The sequence below is a fragment of the Salmo salar genome, chromosome ssa02 (assembly GCF_905237065.1).
Source record: "Salmo salar chromosome ssa02, Ssal_v3.1, whole genome shotgun sequence".
Taxonomy (NCBI): domain Eukaryota; kingdom Metazoa; phylum Chordata; class Actinopteri; order Salmoniformes; family Salmonidae; genus Salmo; species Salmo salar.
The window spans coordinates 75,724,775-75,749,905 of NC_059443.1; the positions used below are offsets into that span (position 1 = coordinate 75,724,775).

The window sequence follows — 25,131 nt, forward strand, 5'->3', positions numbered from 1 at the left end:
GCATTTAGCTGTGGTTTAGTTTTTTGTGACATTATATGCTAGCTTGAAAAATGGGTGTCTGATTATTTCTGGCTGGCTACTCTGCTGACAATCTAATGTTTTGCTTTTGCTGTAAAGCCTTTTTGAAATCGGACAGTGTGGTTAGATAAAGGAGAGACTTGTCTTTAAAATGGTGTAAAATAGTCATATGTTTGAAAAATTGAAGTTTTTGTATTTTTGAGGAATTTGTAATTCGCGCCACGCCTATCATTGGATATTGGAGCAGGTGTTCCGCTAGCGGAACGTCTAGATGTAAGAGGTAAATAAATTCCTGAAGATGAACACATCCTCCACTGCACCTTGATCTGATTTGAACGACGGCCGTTACATTTATGCAAATCACCAGCGGCGACCGCTGGGCGATGACCAATCATATCGAGTGGTTCCCATGAGGAATTTGACGCTATGCGACCCAAGGCTGGAGACTTTCTTCAGCAAAGATGGCTGACAAAAATATTAGGATGGAAGCAAATGTTAGTGATTATAACGTCGTAACGAATCATGCAACAACAAAAAATTTACAGTTGGGAGGAATATGTTACTTAATGTAGAGACAAACGATTATGCATATTTTTTATCGTAAAGTTCATTGACGAAAATTGCGATTTAGCAAGCTAGCTGACTAGCTAACATTAGCCAGCTAGCTGGCTAGCTTTATGGGTTTTGACATGAGTATGAAATTGTAACGTTAATTCTAGTTGTTAAATGTTTTAGGGACTCCTGAAACAACCAGCAAACCAGGCTGTTGTCTTGTGAGCTGAGCAAATTGAATGTACAATTTTGTAAGCTTGCCTTGCTGATATTTGCCATGCAATGCAGATTGAATGTACAATTTTGTAAGCTTGCCTTGCTGATATTTGCCATGCAATGCAGATAGATGAAATAACGTAGCTAGAGCTATGTTCTTGACTATTGTCCAGTGGAGGATAACAATACCTGTATGCCTATGGATGTGTAGCTAGCTATCTAGCCAATCTGTGTATGTACCCAAACGGTTGGTATACATATTAATTCAGAACCTAGCTATGAACCTCGGCTATCATTAGCAGTTGTATCAACTTCAAAACAGTCTGAATGACATTAATGAAGCCTATGGATTGAGTGGAATATAATATAACTTTGTGCCTGTCAAGGATGCAAGTCATATATACATGTAGTTATTACAATGCAAGAGATCCACACATTGTAGCCTGTACATTTAATATATTAACTGATCATGTACTCTACCTTGGCAAATACAGGTGCAGTTCAGGTATGAATGTCTTTGAAATTATTTTTCAGTCATATCCAATACCAGGAGTATCAAATTCCAGTCTTTGAATGATGCTGTGTCTGCATGTATGTTTTACAATTTAACACTTCAACAGTGTTTACCAATCTTGGTCCTGGGACATCAATGGTTACACATTGTAACTAATAGACTAGAAAAAGGATTTAACTAGTAAAAGGCTGATCTGTAATTCATATTTACAGAAATATATATATTTTTAAAACAGTACACTACACTTCCTATGCATCATGTAAATAATCTAAAACTGCTTCAATAAATATTATAAATACAAGTTCAATCTGTACTTCAATGCACATATGGTGTGCATTATAAAAAAAAGAGGAAGAAAGGAGGTGGGTAGAGACGTGTAAAAGACAGAAAGGGAAAGAGGTAAGAACATAGGAGTAGGGAAGACAGCATATGATTAATGAATCACAGTGCTACCCAAATATTCACTCAGTTCATCACAATTACATAAGTGTCTCTAGTTGGCCTGAAGGTTATCTTAAAAGTGGGTGAGGTGGCTGATGGGACTGGGGGTTGGCATCCTCTCACATGAAAACATATCTGCAGACAAGAGACAGATGGAGAGAGAGCATGTTTAAGCCTTGTTTTTATTTTTTATTCTAACATTATTAGTCATCATAATAATCAGGAGGTGAAATGCAAAACTGACCTGGATCATTAACTCTGGAAGTACTGCATCTCTATCTGTATTTCAATGTAAAACATCTCTTTAACCTCTCTAGGGTAGGGGGCAGTATTTTCACATCCGGATAAAAAACGTACCCGATTTAATCTGGTTATTACTACTGCCCAGAAACTAGAATATGCATATAATTGTTTGATTTGGATAGAAAACACCCTAAAATTTCTAAAACTGTTTGAATGGTGTCTGTGAGTATAACAGAACTCATATGGCAGGCCAAAACCTGAGAAGATTCTGTACAGGAAGTGCCCTCTCTGACCATTTCTTGGCCTTCTATACCCTCTTTATCGAAAACAGAGGATCTCTGCTGTAACGTGACATTTTCTAAGACTCCCATAGGCTCTCAGAAGGCGCTAGAATGTTGAATGATGACTCTGCAGTCCCTGGCTGAAAAACAGTAGCGCATTTGGATAGTGGTTGATCTGAGAACAATGACACGTGCGCGCGTGAAGAGTCCATTTTCTTCTTTCAGTCTTTGAACAAAAAAGACGTCTCCCGGTCGGAATATTATCGCTATTTTATGAGAAAAATCGCATAAAAATTGATTTTCAACAGCGTTTGACATGCTTCGAAGTACGGTAATGGAATATTTTGAATTTTTTTGTCACGACATGCGTCCGCGTGTCACCGTTCGGATAGTGTCTTGAACGCAAGAACAAAACAGAGGATATTTGAACATAACTATGGATTATTTTGAACCAAAACAACATTTGTGGATGAAGTAGAAGTCCTGGGAGTGCATTCTGACAAAGAACAGCAAAGGTAATCCAATTTTTCTTAAAGTAATTCTGAGTTTAGTGAACGCCAAACTTGGTGGGTGTCAAATTAGCTAGCCCGTGATGGCGAGCTATCTACTCAGAATATTGCTGTCACGATTCCCACCGACGGTGGCGCCCCCTCCTGCTCGGGTGGCGCTCGGCGCTCGTCGTCACCGGCCTATTAGCTGCCACCGATTCCCTTTTGCTTTTCTCTTTTTTATTTTAGACACCTGTGGTCAATTAGCCATTAGAGGGGCTATTTAGTTTAGCTGGCCCGCTCCTTGTTGTGCAGGATTAATTGTTGTATATCGACTGTCTTGTTCGTGTCGGGTTGGCATTGTCGCACATTGTATTTATTCCCCTGTGTTTGGGAACTTTGTTTTTCCTTCAAAGTGTTATTAAAAACACCACTCCCTGTGCTAGTTGCTTCCTGCGCCTCATTCCTACAAACGCGACTACCAACGCCGTTACAGAATCCCGCACCATCGTAAAGGCATGGAATCAGCGGGAGCAGTGGGCACTCCTCTGCCCTCGATGGAGGAATGCGTGCTCCACCACACGACAGTCCTACATCGCATCGGATCGGCAATGGACTAGATGATGGAGAGGATGGACCAATGGGAGAGAAGTGGTATCCTCTCTCCACCTCCACCTCCCCCGATACAGCCATCTTTGCCTCCCACTACGTCTGGCTCTGGCGCGCTTCGTTTGGCGCTACCGAGGGAGTACGATGGGGCGGCGGCTGGGTGCCAGGGGTTTTTGCTCCAGCTTGAGCTGTACCTGGCCACCGTCAGACCTGCTCCCACGGGGGAGGAGAGCGTGAGTGCCCTCATTTCCTGCCTGACGGGCCGAGCTCTGGAGTGGGCTAATACGGTCTGGAACGGTCCAGACTCAGCGAGGGACCACTACCCAGAGTTCACCCGCCGCTTTCGGGCCGTGTTCGACCACCCTCCGGAAGGAAGAGCGGCGGGTGAACGGCTGTTCCACCTCAGGCAGGAGACGAGGAGTGCACAGGACTTCGCGCTGGAGTTCAGGACCTTGGCTGCTGGGGCGGGGTGGAACGACAGGGCCCTCATAGACCACTACCGCTGCAGTCTCCGGGCGGACGTCCGCAGGGAGCTGGCCTGTCGGGACACAGCTCTGTCCCTGGACGAGCTGATAGACATGTCCATACGTCTGGACAATTTGCTGGCTGCCCGCGGCGTTCGGAGAGGGTCCTGCCCGTTCCACCCCCATGCACCCCCGCCCCTACCCCTATGGAGGTAGGGGGGCCGTGCCAAGGGGCACCGGAGGAGGTGGCTCCTCCTGCACCAGCTGTGGTCGGAGAGGACACACGGCCGACCGGTGCTGGAGGAGCCAGTCTGGTAGTCGAGAGGGCAGGCAGAACACTTCTCGGTCACCTCAGGTGAGTCAGCACCAGATTCACCCAGAACCCCCTGTTGGTCACGTGTTTTTACCTGTTTTGTTGACTACATTTTTTCCCTCTTCCCAGCATAGGGCACTAGTCGATTCAGGCGCAGCTGGGAACTTTATGGACCGTAGACTTGCCATTAAGCTGGGCATTCCGCGGGTGCCGATAGATTCCCCTTTCCCCGTGCACTCCCTAGATAGCCGACCATTAGGGTCAGGGCTAGTCAGGGAGTCTACGGTGCCACTGGACATGGTAACGCAGGGGAATCATATGGAACGCATTAGTTTTTTCCTTATTGATTCGCCTGCGTTTCCGGTGGTGCTGGGGGTCCCCTGGCTGGCTGGTCACAATCCCCGTATTTCGTGGAAACAGGGGGTTCTCCAGGGGTGGTCAGAGGAGTGTTCAGGGAGGTGTCTAGGAGTTTCCATAGGTGCCACGTCGGTGGAAAGTCCAAACCAGGTGTCCACCGTGCGCATTCCCCCTGAATACGCCGATTTGGCGATCGCTTTTTGTAAAAAGAGGGCGACTAAATTACCACCTCATCGACAGGGGGATTGTGCGATAGATCTCCAGGTTAACGCTGCGCTTCCCAGGAGTCACATGTACCCCTTGTCACAGGAGGAGACGGCGGCTATGGAGACATATGTCACGGAATCCCTGGGACAGGGGTACATTCGGCCCTCCATCTCACCCGCTTCCTCAAGTTTCTTTTTTGTGAAGAAAAAGGAGGGAGGTCTGCGTCCGTGCATTGATTACAGAGGTCTAAACGCTATCACGGTGGGGTTTAGTTACCCACTACCTCTCATCGCTACGGCGGTGGAATCATTTCACGGAGCACAGTTCTTCACAAAACTGGATCTCAGGAGCGCGTATAATCTGGTGCGTATCAAGAAGGGAGACGAGTGGAAAACCGCCTTTAGTACCACATCAGGCCATTATGAGTACCTCGTCATGCCGTATGGGTTGAAAAATGCTCCAGCCGTCTTTCAATCCTTTGTTGACGAAATTCTCAGGGACCTGCACGGGCAGGGCGTGATTGTCTATATCGATGACATTCTGATATATTCCGCCACCCGCTCCGCGCATGTGTCCCTGGTGCGCAAGGTGCTTGGTAGACTGCTGGAGCATGACCTATACGTTAAGGCTGAGAAGTGTGAGTTTTCCAAACGAGCCGTCTCCTTTCTGGGTTATCGCATTTCCACCACGGGGGTGGTGATGGAGTGTGACCGCGTTAAGGCCGTGCGTAATTGGCCAACTCCAACCACGGTGAAGGCGGTGCAGCGGTTCTTAGGCTTTGCCAATTACTACCGGAGGTTTATCCGGGGTTTTGGCCAGGTAGCGGCTCCCATTACCTCACTGCTGAAGGGGGGCCGGTGCGTTTGCGATGGTCGACGGAGGCGGACGGAGCCTTCAAGAAGTTGAAGACGCTGTTCACCGACGCACCCGTGTTGGCGCACCCGTACCCGTCTTTAGCGTTCATAGTGGAGGTGGACGCATCCGAGGTTGGGGTGGGTGCCGTGCTATCACAGCGCTCGGGTACGCCATCGAAACTCCGCCCCTGCGTTTTCTTTTCGAAGAAGCTCAGTTCGGCGGAGCGTAACTACGATGTGGGGGACAGGGAGTTGCTAGCGGTGGTCAAAGCCCTGAGGGTGTGGCGGCACTGGCTTGAGGGGGCTAAGCACCCCTTTCTCATCTGGACCGACCACCGAAACCTGGAGTACATCCGGGCAGCGAGGAGACTGAATTCACATCAGGCGAGGTGGGCCATGTTCTTCGCCCGGTTTAGGTTTACCATCTCCTATAGACCGGGTTCCCTGAATACTAAAGCCGACGCGCTGTCCCGTCTCTATGACACGGAGGACCGGCCCATCGATCCAACTCCCATCATTCCAGCGTCTAGGCTGGTGGCACCAGTGGTATGGGAGGTGGACGCGGACATCGAGCGGGCATTGTTGTTGTTGGAACCTGCGCTACCTACTGGGGTCCCGTGTGGCTCAGTTGGTAGAGCATGGTGTTTGCAACGCCAGGGTTGTGGGTTCGATTCCCACGGGGGACCAGTACGAAAAAAAAATGTATGAAATGTATGCATTCACCACTGTAAGTCGCTCTGGATAAGAGCGTCTGCTAAAAGACTAAAAATGTAAAATGTACTGCGGGTCATCCTGGTGAGGCGAGGACAGTGCGGAGTCTAAGGGGGAAGTACTGGTGGCCCACCTTGGCTAAGGACGTGAGGTCCTATGTCTCTTCCTGTTCGGTGTGTGCCCAGAGTAAGGCTCCTAGGCATCTACCGAGAGGGAAGTTACAGCCCCTCCCCGTTCCACAACGACCATGGTCGCACCTGTCCATTGACTTCTTGACAGATCTTCCCCCCTCTCAGGGGAACCCGGCGATTCTGGTGGTTGTGCCCGTTACAGCCCGTCCTGCCGTCTCCTCCCATTGCCCGGTCTCCCTACGGCCCTGCAGACTGCGGAGGCCCTATTTACCCACGTCTTCCGGCACTACGGGGTGCCGGAGGACATTGTCTCTGATCGAGGTTCCCAGTTCACATCCAGGGTCTGGAGAGCGTTTATGGAGCGGCTGGGGGTCTCGGTCAGTTTGACCTCCAGTTATCACCCCGAGAGAAATGGGCAGGTGGAGAGGGTGAACCAGGAGGTGGGCAGGTTCCTGAGGTCGTATTGCCAGGACCGGCCAGGGGAGTGGGCGAGGTATATTCCCTGGGCTGAATTAGCCCAGAACTCACTTCGCCACTCCTCTACTAACATATCACCCTTTCAGTGTGTGTTAGGTTACCAGCCGGTCCTGGCACCATGGCACCGGAGCCAGACCGAGGCTCCTGCGTTGGAGGACTGGGTCCAGCACTCCAAGGAGACCTGGAGAGCCATCCAGGACTCACTAAAGGAGGCCAGTGCGCGGCAGAAGAGGAGTGCTGACCGCCACCGCAGTGAGGCACCCGTGTTCGCACCGGGAGACAGGGTCTGGCTCTCGACCCGGAACCTGCCCCTCCGCGTGCCCTGCCGGAAGCTGGGGCCGCAGTATGTGGGGCCCTTCAAAGTCCTGAGGAGGATAAACGAGGTGTGTTATCGGTTGCAACTCCCTTCCTATTACCGTATTAACCCCTCGTTTCATGTGTCTCTCCTCACGCCGGTGGTAGCTGGTCCCCTTCAAGAAGATGAGGTGCCGGAGGTCCCTCCGCCCCCTCTGGACATCGGGGGTCCCCGGCGTACAGCATACGGGCCATTCTGGACTCGAGATGCCGGGCGAGGGGCCTGCAGTACCTTGTGGACTGGGAGGGGTACGGCCCGGAGGAGAGGTGCTGGGTGCCGGCGGAGGACCTCCTGGACCCATCTATGTTGAGGGATTTCCACCACCTCTTTCCGGATCGCCCTGCGCCTCGCCCTCCGGGTCGAACTCGAGGCCGGTGTCGGCGCGCTGCGGGAGCCGCGCGTCAGGAGGGGGGTACTGTCACGATTCCCACAGACGGTGGCGCCCCCTCCTGCTCGGGTGGCGCTCGGCAGTCGTCGTCACCGGCCTATTAGCTGCCACCGATTCCCTTTTGCTTTTCCCTTTTTTTATTTTAGACACCTGTGGTCAATTAGCCATTAGAGGGGCTATTTAGTTTAGCTGGCCCGCTTCTTGTTGTGCAGGATTAATTGTTGTATATCGACTGTCTTGTTCGTGTCGGCTTGGCATTGTCGCACATTGTATTTATTCCCCTGTGTTTGGGAACTTTGTTTTTCCTTCAAAGTGTTACTAAAAACACCACTCCCTGTGGTAGTTGCTTCCTGCGCCTCATTCCTACAAACGCGACCACCAACGCCGTTACAATTGCAAAATGTGCTTTTGCCGAAAAGCTATTTAACCCCTCTAGGGTAGGGGGCAGTATTTGCACGGCCGGATAAAAAACTTACCCGATTTAATCTGGTTATTACTACTGCCCAGAAACTAGAATATGCATACATATAATTATTGGCTTTGGATAGAAAACACCCTAAAGTTTCTAAAACTGTTTGAATGGTGTCTGTGAGTATAACAGAACTCATATGGCAGGCAAAAACCTGAGAAGATTCCTTACAGGAAGTGGCCTGTCTGACAATTTCTTGGGCTTCTACACTCTCTTTATTGAAAACTGAGGATCTCTGCTGTAACGTGACACTTCCTACGGCTCCCATAGGCTCTCAGAAGGCGGCAAAATGGTGAATGATGTCTTTGCAGGCCCTGGCTGAAAAACAGTAGCGCATTTGGATAGTGGTCAATCAGAGAACAATGAGACTGGGGCACGTGCACGAGGCGACACCATGTTTTTATTTTTTCATCTTTGAACGAAAACAGGGTTTCCCGGTCGGAATATTATCGCTTTTTTACGAGAAAAATCGCATAAAAATTGATTTTAAACAGCGGTTGACATGCTTCGAAGTACGGTAATGGAATATTTAGAAATGTTTTGTCACGAAACGCGTCGGGCGCGTCACCCTTCGTCACCCTTCCGATAGTGTCTTGAACGCACGAACAAAACAGAGGATATTTGAACATAACTATGGATTATTTTGAACCAAACCAACATTTGTTATTGAAGTATAAGTCCTGGGAGTGCATTCTGACGAAGAACAGCAAAGGTAATCAAATTTTTCTAATAGTAAATCGGAGTTTGGTGAGGGCCAAACTTGGTTGGTGTCAAAATAGCTAGCCCGTGATGGCTGGGCTATCTACTCAGAATATTGCAAAATGTGCTTTTGCCGAAAAGCTATTTTAAAATCGGACATAGCGATTGCATAAAGGAGTTCTGTATCTATAATTCTTAAAATAATTGTTATGTTTTTTGTGAACGTTTGCGGTGGGTATTCTAGTTCTGAACGTCACATGCTAATGTAAAAAGCTGTTTTTTGATATAAATATGAACTTGATTGAACAAAACATGCATGTATTGTATAACATAATGTCCTAGGAGTGTCATCTGATGAAGATCATCAAAGGTTAGTGCTGCATTTAGCTGTGGTTTGGGTTTATGTGACATTATATGCTAGCTTGAAAAATGGCTGTCTGATTATTTCTGGCTGGGTACTCTGCTGACATAATCTAATGTTTTGCTTTCGTTGTAAAGCCTTTTTGAAATCGGACAATGTGGTTAGATTAACGAGAGTCTTGTCTTTAAAATGGTGTAAAATAGTCATATGTTTGAGAAATTGATGTAATAGCATTTCTAAGGTATTTGAATAACGCGCCACGGGATTCCACTGGCTGTTGAGTAGGTGGGACAATTTCGTCCCACATACCCTAGAGAGGTTAAAAATCGGACATAGCGATTGCATAAAGGAGTACTGTATCTATAATTCTTAAAATAATTGTTATGTATTGTTTCAACGTTTATCGTGAGTAATTTAGTAAATTCACCGGAAGTTTTCGGTGGGTATGCTAGTTCTGAACATCACATGCTAATGTAAAAAGCTGTTTTTTGATATAAATATGAACTTGATTGAACAAAACATGCATGTATTGTATAACATAATGTCCTAGGAGTGTCATCTGATGAAGATCATCAAAGGTTAGTGCCGCATTTAGCTGTGGTTTGGGTTTATGTGACATTATATGCTAGCTTGAAAAATGGGTGTCTGATTATTTCTGGCTGGGTACTCTGCTGACATAATCTAATGTTTTGCTTTCGTTGTAAAGCCTTTTTGAAATCGGACAATGTGGTTAGATTAACGAGAATCTTGTCTTTAAAATGGTGTAAAATAGTCATATGTTTGAGAAATTGATGTAATAGCATTTCTAAGGTATTTGAATAACGCGCCACGGGATTCCACTGGCTGTTGAGTAGGTGGGACAATTTCGTCCCACATACCCTAGAGAGGTTAAAAATCGGACATAGCGATTGCATAAAGGAGTACTGTATCTATAATTCTTAAAATAATTGTTATGTATTGTGTCAACGTTTATCGTGAGTAATTTAGTAAATTTACCGGAAGTTTTCGGTGGGTATGCTAGTTCTGAACATCACATGCTAATGTAAAAAGCTGTTTTTTGATATAAATATGAACTTGATTGAACAAAACATGCATGTATTGTATAACATAATGTCCTAGGAGTGTCATCTGATGAAGATCATCAAAGGTTAGTGCTGCATTTAGCTGTGGTTTTGGTTTTTGTGACATTATATGCTAGCTTGAAAAATGGGTGTGTGATTATTTCTGGCTGGGTACTCTCCTGACATAGTCTAATGTTTTGCTTTCGTTGTAAAGCCTTTTTGAAATCGGACAATGTGGTTAGATTAACGAGAGTCTTGTCTTTAAAATGGTGTAAAATAGTCGTATGTTTGAGAAATTGAAGTAATAGCATTTTTAAGGTTTTTGAATATCACGCCACTCGATTCCACTGGCTGTTGATTAGGTGGGACGATTTCGTCCCACATACCCTAGAGAGGTTAATAATACTTCCTGTTGACCTGACCAAGTGACCTCTCACCTCTGATCATGCTGTGTCCTCTACGTAGCCAGTTCAGATGCGGGCGGTGTTCACCGACACAGCTGATATAACCTAGAGGATTTAGGGAGAAGAGGAGAGAGGGATAAAGTGAAGGAGAGAGACTGTTTTTGAGAAAAATAAGGTAGTTAAAGAGACCGTGTTCAACAGGAATCTGTGTGTGTGGCCTCACCTGATGTCTACACTAAGTGGCTGCAGAGTACTCTGCTGAAAAACATGTACAGACAGACGAGGACAAACAATACAGTGTAGTTATAGAAATAATGAAGTGTCTTAGAATTCTCCATGGTTGGCCCTCTTGCCTATTCTTTGAAGGTGGAAGGAGCCACAGTTATACAACTGAGCCTCCTTACTGCACAACGCAATCCATCAATCAGATTGATACATGAGTGTGTAGGTGTGGGTTATAGGGTGTCTAATTGTTTACATTTTTCTAATATGGGTGACTTAAAATAGCCCGTTTTGTTTTTTACAGACATCACACCCTTACCTAAATAGCACCCTCATCTGAGAAGTAGGAATAAAAGGGAGAAAAACTGGGATTTGAATAACTGCAGATGACATAAGTAAATGGAAGAATACTCTTATTGCAATGTGGATGGCTCTTAAAAGAGCCTTTTGTTATGCATAGTGTAGTCTATGGTGTTGTCAGGGAACAGCACCCTCTTCGTAGAAGTAGGAGGTGAAGATCTCCTGCACACGGATTGCCTCTCTTGCTGCGTTGTTGGCCCCCATCCTTGAAACATCCTGCAGAGCAGCAGACTTCTCCTCTGGCACACGGCGGCGAGCTGCAAATCCCCTCCTGGTCCTCGTCTCCATCCTCATGAAGTTATGCAGGACACAGGTAGCCTTCACACACCTGAATTCCTCCAGTAGGCAGTCCCAGATGACCCTGGTCACCCAACCTTGCAGTGCCCGACACGGTAACTGTAGGCAATTGTTTTGAAGGAATCTCCAGTTACAAGGTATCTGTAGAAATATGGAAGATCATGTCATTATTAGACTTTTACATCACCAGGTCATTGTGGATTACTAAAGTATAATATCCCTGAACCTGTCTGGGCTAGGGGGCAGTATTTTCACGGCCGGATAAAAAACGTAACCGATTTAAACTGGTTACTACTCTTTCCCAGAAACGAGAATATGCATATTATTAGTAGATTTCGATAGAAAACACTCGGAAGTTTCTAAAACTGTTTGACTGGTGTCTGTGAGTATAACAGAACTCATATGGCAGGCTAAAACCTCCATGCAGGAAGTGGCCTGTCTGGAATCTGCAAAAGGTTAGTTCTTTATTCAGAGAGCTCTGAATATCATACAATGTACACAGACTTTTATACCTAACATTTGGTCATAACATATGTCATACTCCTTACAAATGCCCCTCCTCTTCTTTAACCTGTTGAGGGTAGGGGGCAGTATTTGCACGGCCGGATAAAAAACGTACCCGATTTAATCTGGTTATTACTACTGCCCAGAAACTAGAATATGCATATAATTATTGGCTTTGGATAGAAAACACCCTAAAGTTTCTAAAACTGTTTGAATGGTGTCTGTGAGTATAACAGAACTCATATGGCAGGCAAAAACCTGAGAAGATTCTGTACAGGAAGTGCCCTCTCTGACCATTCCTTGGGCTTCTTGACTCTTTTTATTGAAAACTTAGGATCTTTGCTGTAACGTGACACTTCCTATGGCTCCCATAGGCTCTCAGAACCCGGGAAAAAGCTGAATGATGTCTTTGCAGCCCCTGGCTGAAAAACATTAGCGCCTTTGGTAAGTGGTCTATCAGAGGACAATGAGACTGAGGTGCATGCACGAGGCGACCCCATGTTTTTATTTTCTCTCTCTTTGAACGTAAACACGGTTTCCCGGTCGGAATATTATCGCTTTTTTACGAGAAAAATGGCATAAAAATTGATTTTAAACAGCGGTTGACATGCTTCGAAGTTTCCTAATGGAATATTTTGACATTTTTTGTCACGAAACGCGTCGGGCGCGTCACCCTTCTTTACACTTTGGATAGTGTCTTGAACGCACGAACAAAACAGAGGATATTTGAACATAACTATGGATTATTTTGAACCAAACCAACATTTGTTATTGAAGTAGAAGTCCTGGGAGTGCATTCTGACGAAGAACAGCAAAGGTAATAACATTTTTCTTATAGTAAATCTGACTTTGGTTAGGGCTAAACTTGGTGGGTGTCTAAATAGCTAGCCCTGTGATGCCGGGCTATCTACTCAGAATATTGCAAAATGTGCTTTCACCGAAAAGCTATTTTAAAATCGGACATAGCGAGTGCATACAGGAGTTCTGTATCTATAATTCTTAAAATAATTGTTATGTTTTTTGTGAACGTTTATCGTGAGTAATTTAGTAAATTCACCGGCAGTTTGCGGGGGGTATGCTAGTTCTGAACGTCACATGCTAATGTAAAAAGATGTTTTTTGATATAAATATGAATTTGATTGAACAAAACATGCATGTATTGTATAACATAATGTCCTAGGATTGTCATCTGATGAAGATCATCAAAGGTTAGTGCTGCATTTAGCTGTGGTTTGGGTTTATGTGACATTATATGCTAGCTTGAAAAATGGGTGTCTGATTATTTCTGGCTGGGTACTCTGCTGACATAATCTAATGTTTTGCTTTCATTGTAAAGCCTTTTTGAAATCGGACAGTGTGGTTAGATTAACGAGAGTCTTGTCTTTAAAATGGTGTAAAATAGTCATATGTTTGAGAAATTGAAGTAATAGCATTTCTAAGGTTTTTGAATATCGCGCCACGGGATTACACTGGCTGTTGTGTAGGTGGGACGATTTCGTCCCACCTACCCTAGAGAGGTTAACACTGTCAATGCTTATTTACAAGTCTTCTCCATCACATACATTGCTTATTATATCCTGCCCCATGTTACATAATCTACTGCAAGCCCAATGGTTTCTCCCCTCCCTGGGTGGGGAGACCTCTTTCCTGTTATCAGTTTCACAGTGGTCACAAGTTGTCTGCTGTCTGTTAACAGTTCCCCTTTTCCTTGAATGTCTTACTTACATTGCTAAATCATTAAGCTTAAACTTTTCCTACACACACATTAGTACATTCATCTTATAATCACTTGGTTATACATTTTCAGGGTGATATCATTTAGTTAAACCTTTAATCATATAATTTCCATTACAATCCACCCTATTGGCTAAATATTTCACATACACTATAACACATCTATTTATTTCCATTGAGTGGAAAGGGGATGGTTGTCAACTGAGGTTTGGCTGTTGCGCAGGCATAACATTCTTCTCTAGCTACTGATCTAGCTGTACACTGAATCCATTCCAGCCCAAGGTTGGAATCCCCAAACCAAGTCTCCACCTCAATCACTTCCTTAAGATCTTTTGTCTGAATTATTCTTACCGGTCCTTGACTCTGGACAGCACCATGGGGGACATCCATGTCCTCAGGGGTTGTGCTTGTATTCTGGCTAGTCACGGAACCATCTCCCACCTCAAGCTTTCCTACTCTGAATGATACCCGAGTGTCAACTGAAGTCTGGTCAAATCCCACAAACCATAACCCTAAATCCTCTTTCTTTACGCTTCTAATGGCTATTCGTACCTTTATGCAATACTTCACTTGCTCTGGATTGCAGTCAAAAACCCTGACCTTTACTATGATCCATCTGTTTCTATATTGGGTGTGTGGATTGACATAGCCCTCTCTTTCTGTGTGAGCTATGACCTGATTCCATGATTTACATGGGGATTTGCACAGATATCTTCCCCATGAAGTCAGAGTCCTAGACTGCCAGGAGGTTAGGGACCCCATTTGATCTACATAGAACTCTATTGAGACATCCTTCCCTAACTCTACTCTCACTTCCTTTTTATCCAGATCGAGTGACATGTTGTACTTAGGTAATACAAAAGCCTCCTTTTCTACACTATGGGTTAAAATAATTGTTACTGCCCCCTATTCTGAGTACATAGCCCGGCATCACAGGGCTAGCTATTTAGACACCCAGCAAGTTTAGCCTTCACCAAATGCCGATTTACTATTAGAAAAGTTTGATTACCTTTGGTGTTCTTCGTCAGAATGCACTCACAGGACTGCTACTTCAATAACAAATGTTGGTTTGGTTCAAAATAATCCATAATTATATCCAAATAGCGGCGTTTTGTTCGTGCGTTCAAGACACTATCCGAAGTGTAAATAAGGGTCACGCGCACAACGCATTTCGTGACAAAAAAAATTCAAAATATTTTATTACCGTACTTCGAAGCATGTCAACCGCTGTTTAAAATCAATTTTTATGCCATTTTTCGCGTAAAAAAGCGATAATATTCCGACCGGGAGTGGTGGTTTTCGTTCATAGAGAAAGAAAGTAAACAATGGAGTCGACTCGTGCACGCGCCTCAGTTTCATAGTACTGTGACCGGCCACTATCCAAACGCGCCAATGTTTTTCAGCCAGAGCCTGCAAAGCCACGATTCAGCTTTTTGCCGCCTTCTGAGAGCCCATGGGAGCCGTAGGAAGTGTCACGTAATAGCAGAGATCCCCTGTATTGGATAGAGATAATCAAGAAGGCGATGAAATGGTCAGAGAGAGCGCTTCCTGTTTGGAATCTTCTCAGGTTTTGGCCTGCCAAATGAGTTCTGTTATACTCACAGACACCATTCAAACAGTTTTAGAAACTTTGGAGTGTTTTCTATCCAAAGCTAATAATTATGTGCATATTCTAGTTTCTGGGCAGGAGTAATAATCAGATTAAATTGGGTACGTTTTTTATCCGGCCGTGAAAATACTGCCCCCTAGCCATAACAGGTTAATATAGCTTTGTCTATGTTTACTTCCTTTTTTAATAACTGCTGTGTCGACGGCTGCGGTTTAAGACCTGCCTTTTTCGCTTCCGCATCTGCTTTCCTAGTCCATTCTATCTTATCTCTGGCTGCCATAGCTTTACCATATATCAACTCACTGAGCTTTCCGGTATATAATGCAAAGTGGGATATCCACGCACAACAATAGTTAATCATTCCAAGAAAACTCATCATCTGTTTCTTATTAAGTAGTTTAGGTACTTCTAAAATGGCTGCTTTTCTGGTAGAGTTAAGTGTTCTCCCTTCCTGTGCTATGGTGTGTCTTAGATAGATAACTTCCCTTTTTCATAGTCGCAACTTCTTCTTTCTTACTTTGTGTCCCTGTTCTGCCAAAAACATTAATAGTCCTAACGTCTCTGCCTTACAGCCCTCCTGAGAAGGATTCGTAAAATATCATTTTCATAAATCAAAATTTAGCTTCCCTCTGGGGGCTCAAATTTTCCTAAATTACTAATAATTACTTTTAATAAAATCTATAATTTGACTTCAGGATTACTTATCCTAAAATAACTCCTTTAATTAACCCCACATCAACGGGTCCTTGGTACCAAAACACGGAGGGTACAGCTTCTAACTCTTCTTCCTGTGCCCAAGTTAAAAATAAATCATCCTGTCATTAATCATATGCTGCTCTCCACTCAGTAACTGTTATCTAACCATTCTGTATCACTTCTATCTTCTCTCAATCCTGGCTTATTATGAGATTCTTACCTTCTGCTCTGTATCTTGCTCTCCTCCTGGCACCCCCTCTTCCTACTAGTGCAGGGGAGCCCTTCTCCTTCTGCTTTTCCCTCTATCTTTCTTAGGTATCTTTTCTTTCCCATAAAAGTCAGTGTCAAATATATTTAGGAGTACCAGTTACAGGTAAAACTGCTTTAATAAATCCCCCATCTGTCACTCATTTTAACCATAACATTTTCGGTATTCCTGTGTCTAGCTTGAAACTTTCTTTTTGCTCTCTCTATGGCTCTATCACTTTCTTCTCAATGGTTCAAATGACAAATATGTCAAAGAACTATAAACTCCATCATAATTATCATTTACACAAATTACCTTAAAACCAGTATTACAAATGACCTTAAATTCACTATCCAAATGGCCCTCCCATGAGGCTGATCAGACCACAAAGGGGAGCCATGATAGAGGTCAAAAGTGTTAACCACCCTTTCAAAACAGTGTTTCTTATTATATTAGACAAATTAAAGAAAAACCATCACACATTTTCTCCATGTTGGATCCCAGAACATTCCCTTATCACATATTTAATTAAAACTCAGAAAATAAAACTTCTAAAATTCCATGTGTGCATGCCCCTTTAAGATATCGTGGCTTCTAGGAAACATTCCACAGAGACAATGAAGCACTCTTTTTCCCAGAAAAAGACAACCACTTGGTCAGCATTTCATTATACTACACCGATTCAGAAACCCAAAAGTTGACTACAAACAAAACCTAATAATACTTATAATTCCATTGTACTCCCCCCAATCATTAGTTTTCAACTTCCTCACTGGTTATGTGATTGAACCTGAGCTACCCTTGGATACAATACTGTACCTTAAATCTATGAAACTCCCATACCTAATATACTCCTTGACTAGTTTGGCCCAAGCTTGCTTTACAACATTAAAACCCATTCAGTCTGTAAACAGTCTCTCAAAGTGCTTGATAGGAAGCCCCATAGCCATCATCACTGTTACATTCTCAAAAAGCATGAACTCCTGAATTGAAAGAATATATCTTAGGCAATACACTGACGCATGTCTTGTATACAGGATTCTAAATGTCCAGGCTTCCCCTCCACTCAGAAGTTTTGTTAGACGGAAAACCCAAACCTTACGGCCGCAGATCCACAAGGTCCACCATGAGAGATGACTGTATAATTCCCTTAAGGAAAATCACCTTTAGTCAATCTGCTTTCAGTGTAAGAGCTTCCCCTTTCTGGAATACTTAGACACACACTACTGTGATTAATGTACACCGTCCCTGTAAAATAAAAATTAACTCAACCTGCAATCCACTTTACTGACCTGACATTGTTCCACGTAATGGAAACAGATTATAATGTTAGAATACATTAACTTCCTGCTCAAATTCACTATTGTTAGCTAAACAATCCCATTACTGTCAATATCAAATATGGTTTCTGTTCCTGTTGTAATGCTAGGTCAATGGTTGCCAATTCAACACCTCACAGTCTGTGTCCTCTGAATCCTCACTGTCATTCCCCTCATCTTTGTCTACTGTTACTTGGTGGGGCCTAACAATCCTCTGGCATGTGGCCTGTTTTATTGCAGTTGTAGCACTTTCTGTCCTGGGGTTCTATCCACTTTCTACTCTCCCTGTTTCCCCCTTTCTTTTTAAAATCTTTCCTGCTCTTTCCTGCAATTTCCCCAAGAGTGGCGATCAAATATTCTGCTCCTGTCTGTTCTTTCTTACTTTTCTTTTCCTTGCCATTATGCTCATGGTGTATAGCATACCTCTTTACTTCGGCCAATGTGGCTGTTCCCCACCCTATCAGAGTCTTTTTTATGATCTGGCAAATTTCAGGCTTCATACCACTCAAGAAGGCTATTTTTAACTGTTGGTGGTAAGGTCCGTTGTCTCCCTGTCTAGGATCTACCAGTCCACTGTTAGCATTGAACACGTCTCTCAGTCTCTCTAAATACTGGCTAACAGTTTCCCCATCCCCTTGTTTACACTCATGTATCTTTGAAAAGTCCGCATGTCTATGGTAATAGTCCCTAAGATTATTACAGAGCTGTGTCAATTTGTCTGCATAATCCCCATCTCCTGCATATGGTTAAACTGGTTCTCCTCCTTGCCCTGGAACCCAGGCTCCCCTCACTGCTGCCCAGTCTTTCCCCACTATCTGTTGGACAGCCCTTTCCAATTCTCCTGTATTTAGTTTAAAACTCTCGGTCAGTCCCTCCATATCTCTTCTAAACCCTTCTATTCCTGTTTTTGGATGTACCATTCCCTCAACTGCTCTTGCTACATCTCTCTGAGTCCAGGGTCGATACACTTGTAAGGTATCTGATTGATCAGCTTCGCCGGCCCTAGGATTAGGAAGCTCTATGAGAGGACACTGATCCTCCTCCCAACCTAATTGAATCTCCCTCAGCCCTGGCTTATTATACGGTGCTAATCGCTTTTTAAGGTTAGACTCTTGGTTCTGGCTCTTCTTTCCTCTCCCTGGCTATGGCTTGCTCTCTCTGTTCGTGTTCATATCTTTCTCTCTCTCTCTCTCTCTCTCTTAGACAGCTCTGGAACCGGTGGACATGATCAGAAGTATTATTACAGATGTATGGAAGTATGATTTATACAGGATTTATACAGGATCATGTGTCATCTGTCAAATTCTACTTGACATCTTCAGTTCAGAAACAGTCATCAAGATGGGTGATCTTTGTGTGAATATAATCTCTCTCTCTCTCATTATAAACTGGGTGGTTCGAGCCCTGAATGCCGATTGGCTGACAGCTGTGGTATATGAGACCGTATACCATGGGTATGACAAAACATTTATTTTTACTGCTCTAATTACATTGGTAACCAGTTTATAATAGCAATAAGACACCTCGGGGGTTTGTGGTATACTGCCAATATATTGCCAAGGGCTGTATCCAGGCACTCCGAGTTGCATCGTGCATATGAACAGTCCTTAGCTGTGGTATATTGGCCATAAACAACACCTCCTTTGGCCTTAATGCTTAACTATACCATCATGGAACCGATCGTCTTGCTGTGTTACCACCTACAGAGGTGGACCTCTAACTTCACTGCCAGAACATGCTGATTCATTTCTCTCAGGATCTCCACTGTGATCCCCACAGCTCCCTCAGGGCTGTATCTCTTCACCATCTGATCCACTTTGACCTGTCTGTCAGTGTTCTCCAGCTGGCTCTCTGGGATGGGAGGACAGTCAGGCAGCTGGAACGTAGTCAGGTAAAACTTTAATGTCTTCAGCTGTTCTTCAGTGAGCTCCTCCAGACTGGTCAGCAGCAGAGTTGAACCAGCCAAATATTTGGGTCCCTAAAATAACAAAGATGATAAGATATAAGAGAATAGAAATACTGACTACTGATCTAAAACAAAGAACATGAATATATTCATATTGGTAGGAAATACTAGAATCTTCCCACTGGCCTCTCAATATCTCATTCTCATATCTTGCACACACACTTACTGCTCTTCATTGGTCTGATCTTTCTCAGCATCTCATCAGCATTCTCCTCAGACTCGGTCAACCTGGACACAGGAAACAGTCACACACTGCTCGGTTCCCCTACAGCACCACCATATGCTGTGGTCACTACACTGTTCTGTTCCCCTACAGCACCACCACATGCTGTGGTCACAACACTGTTCTGTTCCCCTACACCACCACCACATGCTGTGGTCACTACACTGTTCTGTTCCCCTACACCACCACCACATGCTGTGGTAACTACACTGTTCTGTTCCCCTACACCACCACCACATGCTGTGGTCACTTCACTGTTCTGTTCCCCTACACCACCACCACATGCTGTGGTCACTTCACTGTTCTGTTCCCCTACACCACCACCACATGCTGTGGTCACTTCACTGTTCTGTTCCCCTACACCACCACCACATGCTGTGGTCACTTCACTGTTCTGTTCCCCTACACCACCACCACATGCTGTGGTCACTACACTGTTCTGTTCCCATACACCACCACCACCACATGCTGTGGTCACTACACTGTTCTGTTCCCCTACCCCACCACCACCACATGCTGTGGTCACTACACTGTTCTGTTCCCCTACACCACCACCACATGCTGTGGTCACTACACTGTTCTGTTCCCCTACACCACATGCTGTGGTCACTACACTGTTCTGTTCCCCTACACCACCACCACATGCTGTGGTCACTTCACTGTTCTGTTCCCCTACAGCACCACCACATGCTGTGGTAACTACACTGTTCTGTTCCCCTACACCACCACCACCACATGCTGTGGTCACTACACTGTTCTGTTCCCCCACACCACCACCACATGCTGTGGTCACTACACTGTTCTGTTCCCCTACACCACCACCACATGCTGTGGTCACTACACTGTTCTGTTCCCCTACACCACCACATGCTGTGGTCACTACACTGTTCAGTTCCCCTACACCACCACCACATGCTGTGGTCACTACACTGTTCTGTTCCCCTACACCACCACATGCTGTGGTCACTACACTGTTCTGTTCCCCTACACCACCACCACCACATGCTGTGGTCACTTCACTGTTCTGTTCCCCTACACCACCACCACATGCTGTGGTCACTACACTGTTCTGTTCCCCTACACCACCACCACATGCTGTGGTCACTACACTGTTCTGTTCCCCTACACCACCACCACATGCTGTGGTCACTACACTGTTCTGTTCCGCTACACCACATGCTGTGGTCACTTCACTGTTCTGTTCCCCTACACCACCACCACATGCTGTGGTCACTACACTGTTCTGTTCCCCTACACCACCACCACATGCTGTGGTCACTACACTGTTCTGTTCCCCTACACCACCACCACATGCTGTGGTCACTTCACTGTTCTGTTCCCCTACACCACCACCACATGCTGTGGTCACTACACTGTTCTGTTCCCCTACACCACATGCTGTGGTCACTACACTGTTTTGTTCCCCTACACCACCACCACATGCTGTGGTCACTTCACTGTTCTGTTCCCCTACAGCACCACCACATGCTGTGGTAACTACACTGTTCTGTTCCCCTACACCACCACCACCACATGCTGTGGTCACTACACTGTTCTGTTCCCCTACACCGCCACCACCACATGCTGTGGTCACTACACTGTTCTGTTCCCCTACACCGCCACCACATGCTGTGGTCACTACACTGTTCTGTTCCGCTACACCACATGATGTGGTCACTTCACGGTTCTACATTAATTTCACAGGTCATGAAAATTATGCTGTAGAATAAAATGTTAAAAGGACAAGTTCACTTTTTTTTTTTACAAAATCTGTACTTGGATGTAAATCACATGTAAACTGATTACTTTTTAATTTTTAATTTCACTTGGTTATGAGAAACGTACCCCATCAGTGATAGACTTCCTCATGCGCATTCTACAGTTGCAGGGGGCACAGATAAAACACGAACAAATGCTCCAAAAACACCCAAATATGTCGTTTTTGAAACGGCAACTCTGCGCGGAAGTATCGCTCAAGTCAAGTACAACCTTGTAGATAAAGTTAAGAATGACACAATTTCATGTATAGGCCTACAGCACCTAAAGACCCGCATCACTATACCGAGAGCATTGCCATTTCTAAAAAGGACATATTTGGGTGATGAAAACGTTAACTTATTCTTTAAAGGGACAATTCACTACTTTTAAAATGTATCATTATCTATCCAGCACCATACCATTAGACATATATACAATCTCACCAGTGACTACATTGTTTTTTATATTCAATTTCCACTCGCATCCTGTTTCCTGTCAGAAGCAGCCCACACACATTTGGCACTGCTTACATATCGGTGTCTAAGCCTGTAATAAAACGTTATGGATGAGTTATGAGTTAAGTGCTAGCAGCTATAGCTATTACAACGTTATGAATTCATAGCAAGATTATAACCTAGACATGTTATGGAGGCTTATAAACACTAACGTCACGTTGTTGCATTATTTCACCATGCATGTTATTAATAAAGACATCCTGTTACTTCTCCCACTTCCCTTTGTTGAAATATGAAACTTAAGAGGGACCTGTGTTTTAGTTAATCATGTCAGATGACCTAGATTTTTACTTTTATTTAAAGCTTTTTTATCAAACTGTCCCCTTTTCTTTTTATGTCAGATGGTCCAGACCCATCCTCAGACAATATGGTCTAATTCAAATTTCTGGAAAAAGCTCAAAATGAAAAGGTTAAAATACAGGTAAACCAAAACACAACGGGCCCTATAATTTACCCATGAAGTAACAGCATACTCAGTTTTCCTTTAAAAATGGTTCTTACCATCGAAGGGTGCATTTTTGGACACCAGGAATCTATGCGCAGCCAGCCGACTGGAACATAATGCCTGCTAGCACAAAGCTTCAGTTATCAGCAGCCCATCCTAGCCCATCCCAGCCCATCCCATTGTGCATTCTCCCTTGTTCTCTGGTAGTGCGTCACCCTCTTGTGGACAAACTGACACCAAACCAACTTAACATTAAGCTTTATTTTAAATCAGCTGTGTAGTGCTAGGGCAAAACCAAAAAGGTACCCTTGGGATGCCCAGGACCGACTTTGGGAAACACTGAGTGTTTCCTAATCCAGGTCCAGTCCTCCTGGGGAAAGTGCCCTGGCACATTAACAAACCTGATTCAAATAATCAAAAGGCTTAATGTTGAGTTGATTAGTTGAAGCAGTTGTGTGGTGATAGGGCAAAAACAGAAAAGTGAACCTTTTGGGTCCCCAGGATCAGGATTAACAAACACTGGTCTAGAGATCATGGTCTGACATTCTAGCGATGAAGTCGATAAAACATCTCTGATATGATCTTGTTCTTTATGTTTCCAGTTGTATCACAGGTTGCATTTGTAATGAAACAATATTCTGACCCCTTTAATGGGTTTGTAGGATTTATTTAAATATATACACCACCATTCAAAAGTTTGGGGTCACTTAGAAATGTCCTTGTTTTAGAAAGAAAAGCACATTTTTTTGTCCATTAAAATAACATCAAATTGATCGGAAATACAGTGTAGACATTGTTAATGTAGTAAATGACTTTTGTAGCTGGAAACTGACAATTTTTTATTGAATATCTACATAGAGGCCCATTATCAGCAACCATCACTCCTGTGTTCCAATAGCACGTTGTGTTAGCTAATCCAAGTTTATAATAAAAAAAAGGCTAATTGATCATTAGAAAACCCTTTTGCAATTATGTTAGCACCGCTGAAAACTGTTGTTCTGATTCAAGAAGCAATACACCTGGCCTTCTTTAGACTAGTTGAGTATCTGGAGCATCAGCATTTGTTGGTTCGATTACAGGCTCAAAATGGCCAGAAACAAAGAACTTTCTTCTGAAACTCGTCAGTATATTCTTGTTCTGAGAAATGAAGGCTATTCCATTCGAGAAATTGCCAAGAAACTGAAGATCTCGTACAACGCTGTGTACTACTCCCTTCACAGAACAGCGCAAACTGCCTCTAACCAGAATAGAAAGAGTGGGAGGCCCCGGTGCACTACTGAGCAAGAGGACAAGTAAATTAGAGTGTCTAGTTTGAGAAACAGACGCCTCACAAGTCCTCAACTGACAGCTTCATTAACTGGTACCCGCAAAACACCAGTCTCAACGTCAACAGTGAAGAGGCGATTCCGGGGTGCTGGCCTTCTAGGCAGTAAACTATCAGAGTATATCCTAGAATCCAGTAGAATCATGTTACCCATCAGAGTATATCCTAGAATCATTATGTAACCTATCAGAATACATTCTAGAATCATGTTACCTGTCAGAGTATATCCTAGAATCTAGTAGAATCATAATGTAACCTATCACGAGTATATCCTAGAAACCAGTATAATCATAATGTAACCTATGAGTATATCCTAGAATCTAATAGAATAATAATATAAACTATCAGAGAATATACTAGAATCCAGCATACTGTAATCATAATGTAACGTATCAGAGTATATCCTAGTGTCTAAAGAATAAAGTATACCCTACCATACAAAGTATATCATTGTATACTTATAGAATGACTGGGGCAAGGCAAGGGTAGCCTATAATATAGGGTCGATTGGCAACAGTGATGGTCTAGTCCATCTTTAAAACCTCCGTTTAGATTTTGAAGCCGAAAAATAACATGCCTAGCTAACAGCTAGATGTTGTTTTTACTTTCTATTCTAATTTCGAGGCTCCACATGTTGTCATGGAAAATATGAATGTTATTTCCAACAACCAAGGAGCAACTCCGCCGTAAATCCAGTGCATATTGAACACTGAGAATGCTGAAAGCATAGAAATAAGAATGAATAGAATGGGCTTGGAAGCTCTAACCCTGGCAAACTCATGGGTACACTCGCAAATAATGGCTGCCTTCTATTGTGATGCAATAATGTTCATGGTATTTTGGAATGTTCTATCAACTGATGCTGGGTTGCCATGGTAATGTAAAATGTTCATTCAAATGATACTAACTGATGTGGCTCATGCAATGGAATGTATTATTTATTTTTACGTCAGTTTAGTTCACTCAACAAATCACAGCACAGATTAAAGGGTACACTTCCTGCTTTTACTTCCTGGCATGGATACACTCAAAATGGCTGCCAGTCCACCCATTATGCCGTCATTGACTTGAATGGAGACACCTTTCTATTCATTCTTTTATCTATGGCTGAAAAGCCAGTCTCTTTGGTAATGACGAGGAGTGGCATGTTAGCTGAAGAGACTGGTACCCAGACTACATATAATGGGCTTTATTGCAGGACTTTTTGGGGACCAACAATTGATTCCCATTCAAAATCCTATTTTTCCTAACCCCTAAACAATAACCCCTAACCCTAACTGTAAACTAACCCATAAACAA

The 25,131-nt window shown here is 44.0% G+C and overlaps 2 long non-coding RNA genes across 2 annotated transcripts; both read right to left on the reverse strand.

Moving 5' to 3' along the window:
- Positions 1–1,341: 1,341 nt before the first annotated feature.
- LOC123731439 (uncharacterized) lies at positions 1,342–14,648 on the reverse strand. Its single transcript, XR_006762551.1, has 4 exons — positions 13,520–14,648; positions 10,837–12,063; positions 10,647–10,718; positions 1,342–1,876 (listed from the first exon to the last, which is right to left on the reverse strand). It is a non-coding gene; the product is annotated as an uncharacterized lncRNA (long non-coding RNA).
- Positions 14,649–16,769: 2,121 nt separating this feature from the next.
- On the reverse strand, positions 16,770–22,687 carry LOC106564213 (uncharacterized). The gene is made up of 3 exons (XR_001319431.2): positions 22,565–22,687; positions 19,734–19,795; positions 16,770–19,579 (listed from the first exon to the last, which is right to left on the reverse strand). It is a non-coding gene; the product is annotated as an uncharacterized lncRNA (long non-coding RNA).
- Between the last annotated feature and the right edge of the window lie 2,444 nt (positions 22,688–25,131).